The sequence below is a fragment of the Dasypus novemcinctus genome, chromosome 4, assembly GCF_030445035.2.
Source record: "Dasypus novemcinctus isolate mDasNov1 chromosome 4, mDasNov1.1.hap2, whole genome shotgun sequence".
Taxonomy (NCBI): domain Eukaryota; kingdom Metazoa; phylum Chordata; class Mammalia; order Cingulata; family Dasypodidae; genus Dasypus; species Dasypus novemcinctus.
The window spans coordinates 57,993,945-58,006,290 of record NC_080676.1 but is presented as its reverse complement, the minus strand read 5'-3'; the positions used below and the strand labels follow the sequence as shown (position 1 = coordinate 58,006,290).

The 12,346-nt window shown below is 39.5% G+C and overlaps 1 protein-coding gene and 1 pseudogene across 4 annotated transcripts in view; both read left to right on the top strand.

Moving 5' to 3' along the window:
* MCF2L2 (MCF.2 cell line derived transforming sequence-like 2) overlaps positions 1-12,346 on the top strand; it is a 330,371-nt gene that overhangs the window by 218,804 nt on the left and 99,221 nt on the right. The gene's annotated exons all lie outside the window — the stretch shown is intronic.
* On the top strand, positions 3,280-5,245 carry LOC111765612 (G2/M phase-specific E3 ubiquitin-protein ligase pseudogene; annotated as a pseudogene).

The window sequence follows — 12,346 nt, the reverse complement described above, 5'->3', positions numbered from 1 at the left end:
CCGGAGTTTGAAACTGGAACGTAGTCTCCGTCAACTTCAGGAGCACAACCAGAGGTGTAGTAAATACTTTTATTGTTTTAGGGGTCAGTGACCAACCTAGCCAATAACTCAAATGGAGAAGCAACCTGCAGTGTATTGAAGGCCTGGTTTGACTGCCCAAGAGCGTTAAAAAATGCTGAAGTTTATCCCTTGATTTTTATATACCTTGTAAACATTTTCAATGTAATATGTAATATCAAATGAACTTTTTAGTACTTTGCTTACTTCTACACTTTTACCATGAAGACATTAGCAGGTATTTTACTTTAGCAGTAGAGGAAAAACTATTTTTTCCATTTTAAAAATGAAAACTGAAGAGTCCCAATGGAATCAAGGTAACTTTTCATTCCCAGCACTTGAATATGCACATTGAGGTGACTTCCAGACAGGTTTCACTGCTATGAAGTTACTTTTTTGCCATTAATATCTTTATTAACTAAGCCACAAGAATTGTATTAGTAAGAACTTTGTGAAGTTTTTCTGCTTTTCTAGCAGTTGAATTAACTCCACTTATGATTTATACATTAAATTGACTCGCAAGACAGTATTGACATTTAACTCATTTTTAGGTTATCTTTCACTGTTATCCAATTTGTAACAGGTGAACCCGAAATCTGATTTCCTAGGCACAAACAAACTGATAAAGTTAAGCACAGATTTCAAAGCTGAACACAAAGTTAAGCACTGATTTAAACAAGAAAGGGAATTTTATACCCTTATCATTTCTAGGAACTCTTTGATTTTAAATAATGGCACATGAGTTTTTTTTTAATCTTGATCACTATTCACACTTTTTATAGGCACAACCAAGTTTAAATTAATGGAAGTTTGAGGTTTATTTCCTCAATTCTTTAGGGAGACACACATGAGGTTTCTGGGCCTCAGATCTATCTGTGTTCTTTTATTACACTGGTTTAACTGGAATTCAGAGTCCCATGCAGAGGCTGCTCTCAGCTATCCTGTGGCCATGTGGACCAGCAGTAGGCAGAACTTCCTGATTCCTGAGAAGAAACTCCTATGGAGTTTGCTGGTATGCTAGAGGCTGTACCTATTATTCTAGGAAGAATGAAGAAGCACATTTTAGTCACCCGTTCTGGCATCCCAGAGTCCTAGTCTGACTAAAACATTTACCACTCAATGTAATTTGGAGCTGATGCTCTGTTCCAGTGTCCTGAGAATTTCCATTTTCAGAGACTTCCTGACCTACAGGTGTCCCTGTGGGTGACCTAGGTCCTAGGGGATATCTGATGCTCCCTTCAGCAATCAGATCAATACACCCAAGTCTAATTGGTGGGAGACTGAGCAGTTGCCCCATATCAAAGTGCCTGAGACGTCTGTCCCAGGGCGTATTTGGCTGCTCTCTGAATGGATAGGCCCAAGGAATGGGGGCAATTCAGTTTACTGCTCTGGTTCTCGGCACCCCTACATTTCAGGGTCCGAGACTGACTGTACTCTAAATCAAAGTGCCCAAGCCTTCAAAAGTCTTGGGGGACATTCAGAGTTACTTCTCTAGTTTCTGCCACCCTGGGAATCAGAGATTCTGCTGCTGGTCATTTCCAGGGCTGCCTGGACTTGGAAGACAGATCTAATAGATCAGATGCCCTCCAAGCCAAAGAAAGCTTCTTCTTCCTATCTTTCCAGAAGTCTTAGAGGCAGTCCTAGTTTTATGGCTTTACTGTTTGATAGTTTCCCAGCTAAACCAGCCATCACAAGGCCAATAAGTGATTAGAGATTAATTGCTCTAGCTAACAGGCCTTGGGGCCCTGAGGCAATAGCTTCCTTGCTAAACAAAGTTGCTTTCCTTTTCCACAGTTTCTAAGACATTCCAAATCATTCTAACACAAACCTGTAAAGAGAAATTCAGTAGCAGGAAGTAGAAAGGTAAAAACGTGGGTAAGTTAAATTATGCAAGGGTATCCTGGCCTGTGACACCCCTGGGGAAGGGAACTCCCATGGGATCCATTTTGGCTCTGCCGCCACCTTCCTCCTTCATCCCCCAGGTAGCTGGGTGTCATTAGATAGGAATGGCACCTGTAAAGGCGTGGACCTGCTGGGAAGGGCAAGCGCCTGGTTCTCTGCCATTGCCATGCACCCCCTAGGGGAGAGGGCGGGAGAAGTCAATGACGGGCAGGCCCAAGGACAAAGACTCCGACTGCTAAAAGGGCTTGACAAAGAAGCTTCGAAGGGCCAGGTACTCTGCCAGGGAAACTCTGTCTTGGCAGGGCCATGATTTAAGCCATTTCCCTATGACCCAGTCATCCTGGTTGGGGTCCTATCTCAAGTCTGGGTGTGCAGCATGGACACAGGGAATTCCCGTGCCCCAGCCCCTTCCCTCCCGGGATTACATCCTATGGGAACATAACAATGGAGAACCAAAGGCAGGCATTAAACAGGCTGTAGGCCATAGTTTCATTCACCAGTAAACTCCTGGCCTGGCTCATCAAATATATTACCAGATTTTATCTAGGTTCTTGGCTATGCTGCAGAAATGAATTTCAAGAGCACACCAAGTGAGTTAGGCCAGTAATTTATTCAGGTAGGGAGGGATGAGAAATGGGAGAAAATAACAGATCAGGGGTTCCAGGTAGAGAAGGGGTTGAAAAGTGATAAAGAGGGCTGATTTACAGACTACACTTCCCCATTATAGGTTATAAATGCCCAAGTTTTACTTTGGTGGCCACATGGCAGAGGAAAAACAGCGAGAGCAGTGCACAGAGGGCAGGATGGGTCCACAGGCAGAGAGTTCATGAAAGAGAGTGAGCATGCTTAGGTTCTGTGCCTGCCTTTTGAACTGTTAATTATTCCACCCCTTTGCTAATGACAGGGGAGGGGTTCCAGCTGCTTACTGTTTTGATTGATCACCCCACCTATCAACCCCTATGGGGGCCCAATGATAAAGTCCTTGGAGAATATCCAGAGCTTTTTCTGGCTTCCAGAGGAAGTCTTTGTTCTGGATGGCAGGATCTTGGGGGTGGGCTCTTCCAGTAGCCATCTTGGGGGTTATTGAGGTCCACATGGACTCCCTGCCAGGTTCCAGATCCATCTGTTGATTCCCTATCTTACTAACCTGCTTCAATATGTTCTCAGATAAAGAACTCATAGGTTCACACCTGGATCTCTCAAACTAATATAGTCTAATATCCAAGGGATATTGTTTGAGTTTTCTATTGAAAAAATGGTGACTGTCCTAATAAATAAGGAAAAAGGAAAAGTAACGAGAAATGGAATCTCACTGTATATTACTATTGTTCATTGATGTCAAGTGTAATTTGGCAGAGAGGTAAAGAAGAAGCAGTTTGCGGTTTTCTGATAGAAAACATCAGGAAGGAAGTGACTAGAGCTTCTGAACTGAAATGCTGTGTTTGCAAGAAAACTAGTGCTTCAGTTGGGTGTGTTGCACCCTGATGTAAACAAAGTTATCATTTCCCATGTGGCCTTCAGTGAGAATGTACTTTCCAGTGTAGTGGCGATTTTGAGTCATTTTGTTGGAAACATCAACCTGTTCCAAATAATCACATCTAATAATTATAGAGAATCCTTACCATGTACCATTTGCTTGAAATTTATTGAACCTATTCCAGCTTATAGTATATTACGAAGTCCTTGTTTTAAGAATGCTTGGTTTCAGAGATTGTTGATGGCTTCAAGCAATAAATGCAGGAAGGTTTTTCTTCAGGTGCACAGTATGCAATAATAGTGATATATTCAAGAAAGAGAAGTTGAGAATGGCAATTCATATTCCTGAAAAGGATGCATCTTAGGAACTAAAGGAAAGTACTTATCAAGAGCTTTTGTTGCACCATGAGTGCTGTGATGTCCAATGATGTGATTGTAAAGGAAGAAAATGTAATGCACCTGAGAGCAAATGGGAACTGAAAGTGCTGTCAATGTTGTGGTTCTTGTGGAACACATTTAGCCTGTTCCTCACTATTATCATGGGAACAAAACTGGGAGTGTTTGTAATGTAGAGGTATCATCTACAATTCAGAGGATTTCAAAAAAGCCAAAAAACATACTTAGCCTAATTCAAATAACATGGGAATTACTCATTGTTAGAAAAGCCATCACCTAAATTACTCCAATAGTCACCTGGAGCCCAGAGTAAAGTTCTAATGAGGCAAGGCAGCAAATTTAGAAGAGAGATTTCAACTATGTTAATAGAGATAGGATTCCAAATTTTTAAAAATGATTATATATCAACAAAGTCAATATCTGGAATAGTGCCTTAGATGGATTTGGAGACCAAAACTTGAATCCTGTATACTCAACTGAAGTAGCATATGTTAATGAAAATGATAATTTTGGACAAGAACATCCTGGATCAAAGCAAGAATGCCAGTCTTTTAGTGCAGCATCTTGAAAGTGCATCATTATTTGAAGGGCCCTTCTCAAAGAGCTTGTTTCAATGCTCAAGCTCTGAAAGAGAATCTGTGTTATGAGGTTGACAAAATGCTTACCATTTCTTTGGTTCATGGTGGGCCACCTGGTTTCTTTTCTAAAACCTTGTTTAATGCCTTGTCTATGGACCAGAGAATACCCAAACAATTTTAGATGGTATTTCAGACTTTAATGTGGCATAAATTATAATCAGGATAAATATTGCAACAAATATGGCTGACTTAAACTCAGTGATAAATGAATGTTCTAACTACCCAGAACTTATTGAATATCTATGACTTATAACAACTGTAAGTGATAAATACATGTTGGTAAAAAGAAATACTTTTCTACCATGTAATTAAGAGAGTCCAAGTACCCTTTGAAAGTTTTAAGCAGGGTCTGAAAATTCTTGGTGTTTTAGAGAAAATTCAGACTTCTCCAGAAGCATTTTGTGGTATCCTCTGTCATAAACTAGAGAGTCTTTCTGCACAAAATCTTGGTGATCTTTTTGTAGTCCACACATTATCTGACATACAATCTTTGGGATTTTGGAACAGTTACTTACAAGCTACTGAGGATGGTAAATTTGCAACAATGGGAGGCATTCTTATTTTTACAGCTTGTTGCAGTACGTTCCACCTATTGGATTTAAGCCCACTTCTTCAATTGAGTGCCTGCATATGGATTTTCCTATTGGAAACAATGTCATAACTATTTAGCTCTTTAATAACTAATACATATAAAGAATTTCAAGAAAATATGGACTTTGCCGTAAGAAACACTCTAACTAGAAAAGGAAGAAAATTCTCATTACACAAGACATTAAAAAGTTTCCTTGAACAAAGATGTTTCTTTTAAAGCTGCTATTGATCCTTTCTTTTGTTTCAGAAATCTGTCCATCATCACTTTTTATTTTAACTTTATTTATTCCCCCCCCCAGATGGTTCCCTCAACTGTTTCCTTATTGGTTTTACTCTGTTTTTTCTTGTTGTCTGCTCATTGCTTTTTTTTTTTTTTTTTTTTTCTCATTGTCTGCTCTGTTGTTGTTTTTTGCCCATTGTCTGCTCACTGTCTGTCTGTTTTTTCTTTAGTAGGCACTGACAACCAAACCCAGGACCTTCCATGTGGAAAATGGGCACTCAACTGTTTGAGCCACATTCTCTCCCTGCTCGTTTGTTTTTGCCAATTGTCTTGTTCATTGTTTTTGCTCTTTGTCTGCCCATCTGCTTCTTGGTTTTTCTTGTCATCTATGCATTGTTTTGCTAGATGTCTGCTCAATGTTTATTTTCTTTAGGAGGCACTAGTAACCAAACCTGGGACCTCCCATGTGGGAAGTGGGTGCTCAACTGCTTGAGCCACATCTGTTCCCCATCATCACTTTTGAGCAAAGTTGTCAGCTTCTTGGCCCAACAAAATTTATATGAACATAAAGGAATGGTTTGGCTGTTGAAGCTTAAAAAAAAATTTTTTTTGTTAAAGTATACTAATTAAATGGTGATTTTTTTCATTTTTTCATTGTTTTAATATATATGCTTCATAAATTTCAATGTAAATACTTACAGAATGACTGTACAGACTTTCTTCAAGTACAGTAATATAGTATATATAAGAAAAAAACTGTTTTATTCATTACTTTTGAAAACTGTTAGCTGAAGATGCCACAATGGTTTTTTTTAAATGCAATTTTCAAGTTATTTTCTATTCTTTATTTTAAAGCATTATATAGAAAAGCTAATTGGATAATCCCTGTTATACAAATGAGAGGTGTATTCTCTGGAGTATATGTTTATGTGTGCTTTAGTAGAATATCACTAAATTGGTTGTTTAAAATGTTTGAAAATTACTGATTATATAAAACAGACTCACACGGCAGTTAGGTTATACCTAATGGGAAATATTATTATATAAAAAGCAGAATTGTACAATATTCTGGAATCTATGGGCAGCTTAGGTTTAAAAACACTTTGGAGGTGGATATAAAATGTAATTGAAAATATCTAAGAAAGTATGTCTTCTTTTACAATCTTGGCTTTTTTTACCTCCTGTATTCCATGTGTGGTGTTAAACCTCAGTATGGGGAAGCAGACTTGGTCCAGTGGTTAGGGCGTCCATCTACCACATGGGTTCAAACCCCGGGCCTCCTTGACCCGCGTGGAGCTGGCCCATGCGCAGTGCTGATGCGCGCAAGGAGTGCCGTGCCACACAGAGGTGTCCCTGCGTAGGGGAGCCCCATGCACAAGGAGTGCACCCCATAAGGAAAACCGCCCAGCACGAAAGAAAGCTCAGCCTGCCCAGGAATGGCGCCGCACATGAGCTGACGCAACAAGATGATGACGCAACAAAAAGAAACACAGATTCCCATGCCGCTGACAACAACAGAAGTGGACAAAGAAGAACACGCAGCAAATAGACACAGAGAACAGACAACTGGGAGGGGGGGAGGGAGAGAAATAAAAATAAATAAATAAAAATAAATAAAACATTTAAAAAAATAAATAAACCTCAGTATGTCTGATCTCCAGTCAGTTTAGGTATCTAAATGATTATAATATGATAGGTTTGACTAAGTGGCATTTATTTATCATCGAGGTAGTTGTATGATAGGTAACCTGTCACCACAGCATAGTAATGTAGAAATAAAGTTAAAAAAAAAACAATAAAACCCAACAACAATAAATAAACAGACTGAAATATCCACTCTTATCTCACCACATAGAGATAACTACTGTGTTTGTGTATGTCCTTCTACAAACTCTTTAATAAAATACTTGTATTTCCTTTCAAAACTCTCTAATAAAATATTTACATTTCATTTATTTCTAACCTTATTAATGCTACTAAAAGTCAAAGAATACCTAAAAGTTACATGAAATCCTATAATAACAATTTGAAAATTTGTAGTCCCATTCCAGTTATTCATGTCCCCATGTTCATATTGATACTCATGCAAATTAAAACTTGGAAAAACCAAGAGAGAATAATTTAAGACCATTGTTGACCTTGCTCTTTGACCAGTAAAAAATCAATATGATTAAAATATTTGATGGATTCAATTTGGGTCGCTTATTCAGCTCAATTTAATTAAAAAATGACTCTAACGTGGGATTTTAACTCAGACTTACATGTTTTGTGGGCAAGCAACATATATTCAGTAATTTATAATATAAAGCAAAGTGAAATACCTACAATAGAAGAGATATGATGTGTTAGATGTCAGAAGAAGGAGTAATTCATAGCAGGAGTATTGGCCTGATCATTACTGTGAGGGTACTTAAATCAGTTAATTACATGTGTGGCTGATTGCGTGTACAATCAACAAAGGAGATTGTGTTCTGCAACTCATCCAATCAGCTGAAGGCCATAAAGGGAAAACTGATGATTTCAGCAGTCAATAAAGAAGAATTTCTGTCTTTACTCTAGACTGCCATCCTCTCCTGGGGAATTCACAGTCACCATCCAAGTTTCCAACTTACAACTTGACCGATGGAATTTGGACTTGCCAACCCCATAGTTGTGTTAGCCAATTCCTATAATAAATCTCTTAATGTTCATAGACACACACACACACTCACACATGCATATCTTGTTCTGTTTCTCTGGAGAACCCTGACTAATACAAGAGACCAGAGGATAGATGAAGCAGTCAAGTTGGCAGCAGTCAGTGCAGTCTAAGTGAGACTTCAGTGGTGAAAGCCTGTTAGTGTCAGTGGGAAAAGGGGAGATGGGCACAGTTCCTACCCCTGACCCAGATATTCTCCCAGTCCTGGAACACACTAGGCTCTCAGAGAAAGTTCAGTGAATGAAGGAGTAGGTTGAGACAGAGAAGATAAGGGGAGGGTTTGGAATGGAGGGAAAGGAAGACATTGAAGGTAGCTTTGAGGATTCTGTCTTAGATTCCTTCTGGGATGAATTTGTTGACTCACATAGAGGACTCGGGAGGTGCAGCAGAAATTAAGAACTTAAAAAGGCTGAGTGCAGCATTTGTGGACTCTCATTGATCTACAATGGCAACTGCACCCTCTCAAGGAGGCTAATTCTGCCCCAGAGGTTGCAGTCATCCCCACACCAATGCTACCAGGCGAGTCTACCCAGTTGCCTTCTAGTTATATGGAAATTATTTGTGAACTAGCTTAGGGGCCAAATTTGATGACCCAAAGATTGGTCTTTTTGATGTCCTTGGCACAATTTATTCCTTTAAATTTTCTTGATTTGGGAATGAGACAAAGGTTTCATGTGACATATTCCTTGACCTCTGATGTCGTAAACAGAATTACAACATCTTTATTAAAACCTAGTCCAGCCTATAAAAGCCAATTTAGCTAGTAAGAAAATTGAACTAATTCCAGAAGTACTAGCTGGGAAAGTCAAGATCTTGTATAAAGAAGACCTTGGGAAAATTTCAAAATAGGCAAAGTTTGCATTTGGGACCCATTCCCCTGTCTTTCTCTAATACTCCCCTATTTCCACAAGGTCGCAGGACGGTTATGCCTGTCTCCTCAAGCCCACCCTTCTCCTTCAAGGACTTAAGTCTATAAAATGTCCTAAAAGCTTCCGTGCCATTCCCCTCCCTCTTGGAAAGCCCACCAAAATGCATCTGATCTGGACTAGAAGTCAGCGAAAATCTAAACTAGTTCGCAGCAATGCAGTGCTGATGGGTGACTGACAGCCCCTTAACCTTCCTAGAAATACCTGCAGTTTTAAAAGGGGGTGACCCAGGTATCCAAAGGAATCTTTAAGCAGTATCTTTTACCAGAAATGAAAATAAAGAGTAGAATAAGAAGTACTAGGAAAGGGCTAGTGGGATGGAGCAGAGAGGGCAGCCAAGCCAGTTAGGAATCTTTTCCTATGATAGATTCTCTAAGGCAAGGGTTCTTAACCTGTTTTGTCCCATGGCCCCATTTGCCAGTTAGGTGAAATGAATACACTACTGTAATTTATTTATTGCATACACTCATAAGTGAAGGAAATGCTAGATTTCAATGAAAGGTCAGGGAAAATAAAAAGCTAATTTTTTTTCAATTCAAACTCACGGACCCCCTGAAATCTCTCCCCAGACCCTTTGGAGGTCTGTAGACCCCTGGCTAAGAATCCCTGCTCTAAGTGGTTCCTGCTTTTCAAAGGTTCTTCCTATTCTACCCACCAAGTCTCAAACAAACCAAAGTTTCTTTCCCTTCCTCAGCAATTCCATCAGTGGGAATGGGGTTGGCAGAGCCTCCCCCCGAGAAGGCTTGTGTTTTCACTCTGGCATTGTGTCTCTTAGCCCACCGTGGACTGAGGCTGGAGGTGGTGATCAGCCTTTGAAGGGAGTTCCTGTGTGCCCTTTCCCGCTGCCCTGCCCCCACCCTTTTTGGTAGAGACAATTCTGATAATTATTCAGTGAGTCTTACTTGAAATACCTTGTTATTTATGGGCTTCCATGGTTATTTGCATGATTAGAAATCACTTGCCCTTTAATCCTTCATGTAACTGTCAGTCTTTATACTTTAAATGAAGAAAGTGGCTTAGACCCTTGGATATCTGCCTTAACTCTTCTGTCTCAAAATTAGGTCTAATAGCTTTGTAAGAAATGTGAGAGTATAACGAATGATGCTTCAACCTTAAATTACCAGATAACTATCACATTTAAAAGAGTTGGGACTGAAATTGCTTTCCTAAAATCATAGATTGAAATAGTTTAATTTCAGGGCAAAGCCAATTTGATTCAGTTAAAATGTTGCTATCTCTCCTTTTGGGGGGAATTAATAATCAACTGAACATTAACTATTGATGTTTTTCAAAATATAAGTTTAAAAAAATTCATATATTCCTCAGAGAACTGAATACAAAATTCCTTAAGACTAGGAAACTAGCCTGTCTTGGTTTTTTCAATTTCGAAAACAGTGTTTCTTCAAAAATAGGGGAGGCAAAACAATCAGATTATTTAAGTTTGTTGAGCAGACTTATAAGAAGTAATTATTAAAGGGCTATTGGGGGGACGTGGACTTGGCCCAGTGGTTAGGGCGTCCGTCTACCACATGGGAGGTCCACAGTTCAAACCCCGGACCTCCTTGACCCGTGTGGAGCTGGCCCATGCGCAGTGCTGATGCGCACAAGGAGTGCCCTGCCATGCAGGGTTGTCCCCGCGTAGGGGAGCCCCACGCGCTAGGAGCACGCCCCTTAAGGAGAGCCGCCCAGAGGGAAAGAAAGTGCAGCCTGCCCAGGAATGGCACCGCCCACACGGAGAGCTGACATCACAAGATGACGCAACAAAAAGAAACACAGATTCCCGTGCCGCTGACAACAACAGAAGTGGACAAATAAGAAAACGCAGCAAATAGACACAGAACAGACAACTGGGGTGGGCAGAGAGAAATAAATAATTTTTTTAAAAAAAAGGGCTACTGGGGAACCTGTAGTATTTATGTTGGCCGGTGTCACTTTGGCTGATGAGGAGTTTGGGGTCAGGGGAGTGAGTTGGGCCCAGAGCAGCTCTCCAACCTATCAGACAGTGTGAGTGGGGTGGGGTGGGGATGGGGTCCTGATGGCTTGTGGACTGCTTCCCTTTTAAAACACCAGTTGGCAGAGAAGCCGGTCCCCACCCCATCCCACAAAAGGCCATACATATGCCCTAGAGACAACTCCAAGTCACAGTGACTTAAGGAAATCGCATAAGAAATTTTTGCTCTGCTTAAAAAGCATCGTTTGATAATTCAGTGATACATACATTTATAGCACCAAAATATATATATATTATATTTATATATTTATATTTATAGCACCAAAATATATATATTATATATATAATATATTTTATATTATAAATATATAGCACCAAAAATACAGAAGGAACAATGGAGTTAGACAATCATAACATAACTTTACAATGGAGAAACCTGGGAGGCACCAGGAGCCAAAACCAAAACCTCTCTAAAAAACATTTTTGGGAAAACTGGCAAAATTTAATTCTGGACTAATCCAATGTTGAATTTAATGTTTTGTGTAATCATTGAAGGGTTATGTAAGAGCACATTCTTGTTCTTAGAAAATACACACTGAAGTATTTAGGAGTAAAAGGAAATATGTCTGTGAAGTTACTTTAAATATTTTAGAAAAAATATATATACATATAGAAAAATTAGCACAAATTGGTGGGTTGGTCTGTGGTCAATTCTCTTGGTCCATTATTTGAATAAGAAGACCAGATAAGCAAAGGACCAGATTCAAGCTTTTACTTGAATATGACTTCTTTCCTTCCAGAGTTTTCAGGAACCTTAAGTTAGAATTTCCTAAAAAGGACTCTGGCTTCAATTTAGAAAACAGTTGCGATGGGAGATTAGATGACTTGGCCTCTATCTCAGAACTAGTTAGCATATTACTAATTACTAGTTAGTAGACTACTAGGGATCCCTATAAACATGAGTTGGTAGCTGCTGCCCCGCATTGAGAGTCAGGCTGGGTGCTGGGTGCTTTGCATGTATTACCTCATTTAACTCCAACAGGTAGATGGATATTAAAGAGTCAACCATAAGTACCATTTATTGAGTGCTTCCTTTGTGTAAGAATTTTCACACATTATCTCTAATCACCACAGCAGCACTCTGATGTAGATTTAATTATCCCTATTATGCATGTGAGAGAACTAAATTACTGAAGCTATGTCCTGCCTAAGGCCATTTAAAAAATAAACAAACAAACCAGGGATTCTCACCCAGGTCAGCTTCTCCTAAATTTGTGTTCTTTTCACTCCATAAGAGGTTTTCAAATTATGGGTCAAGATGGTGATAGTGAACTCAGTTTAGTGAGTTAACCAGCATTTAAAAAGAGAGCTGAGTCCAATGGAATAGCATAATTTTAAAACGTACAGTCTATCACATGTAGTAAGGCAGGTTACTTTTTTTTCAGTTCTATACCTGTGCATGCTATGATGTAAATGTGCTTCCTGAACACT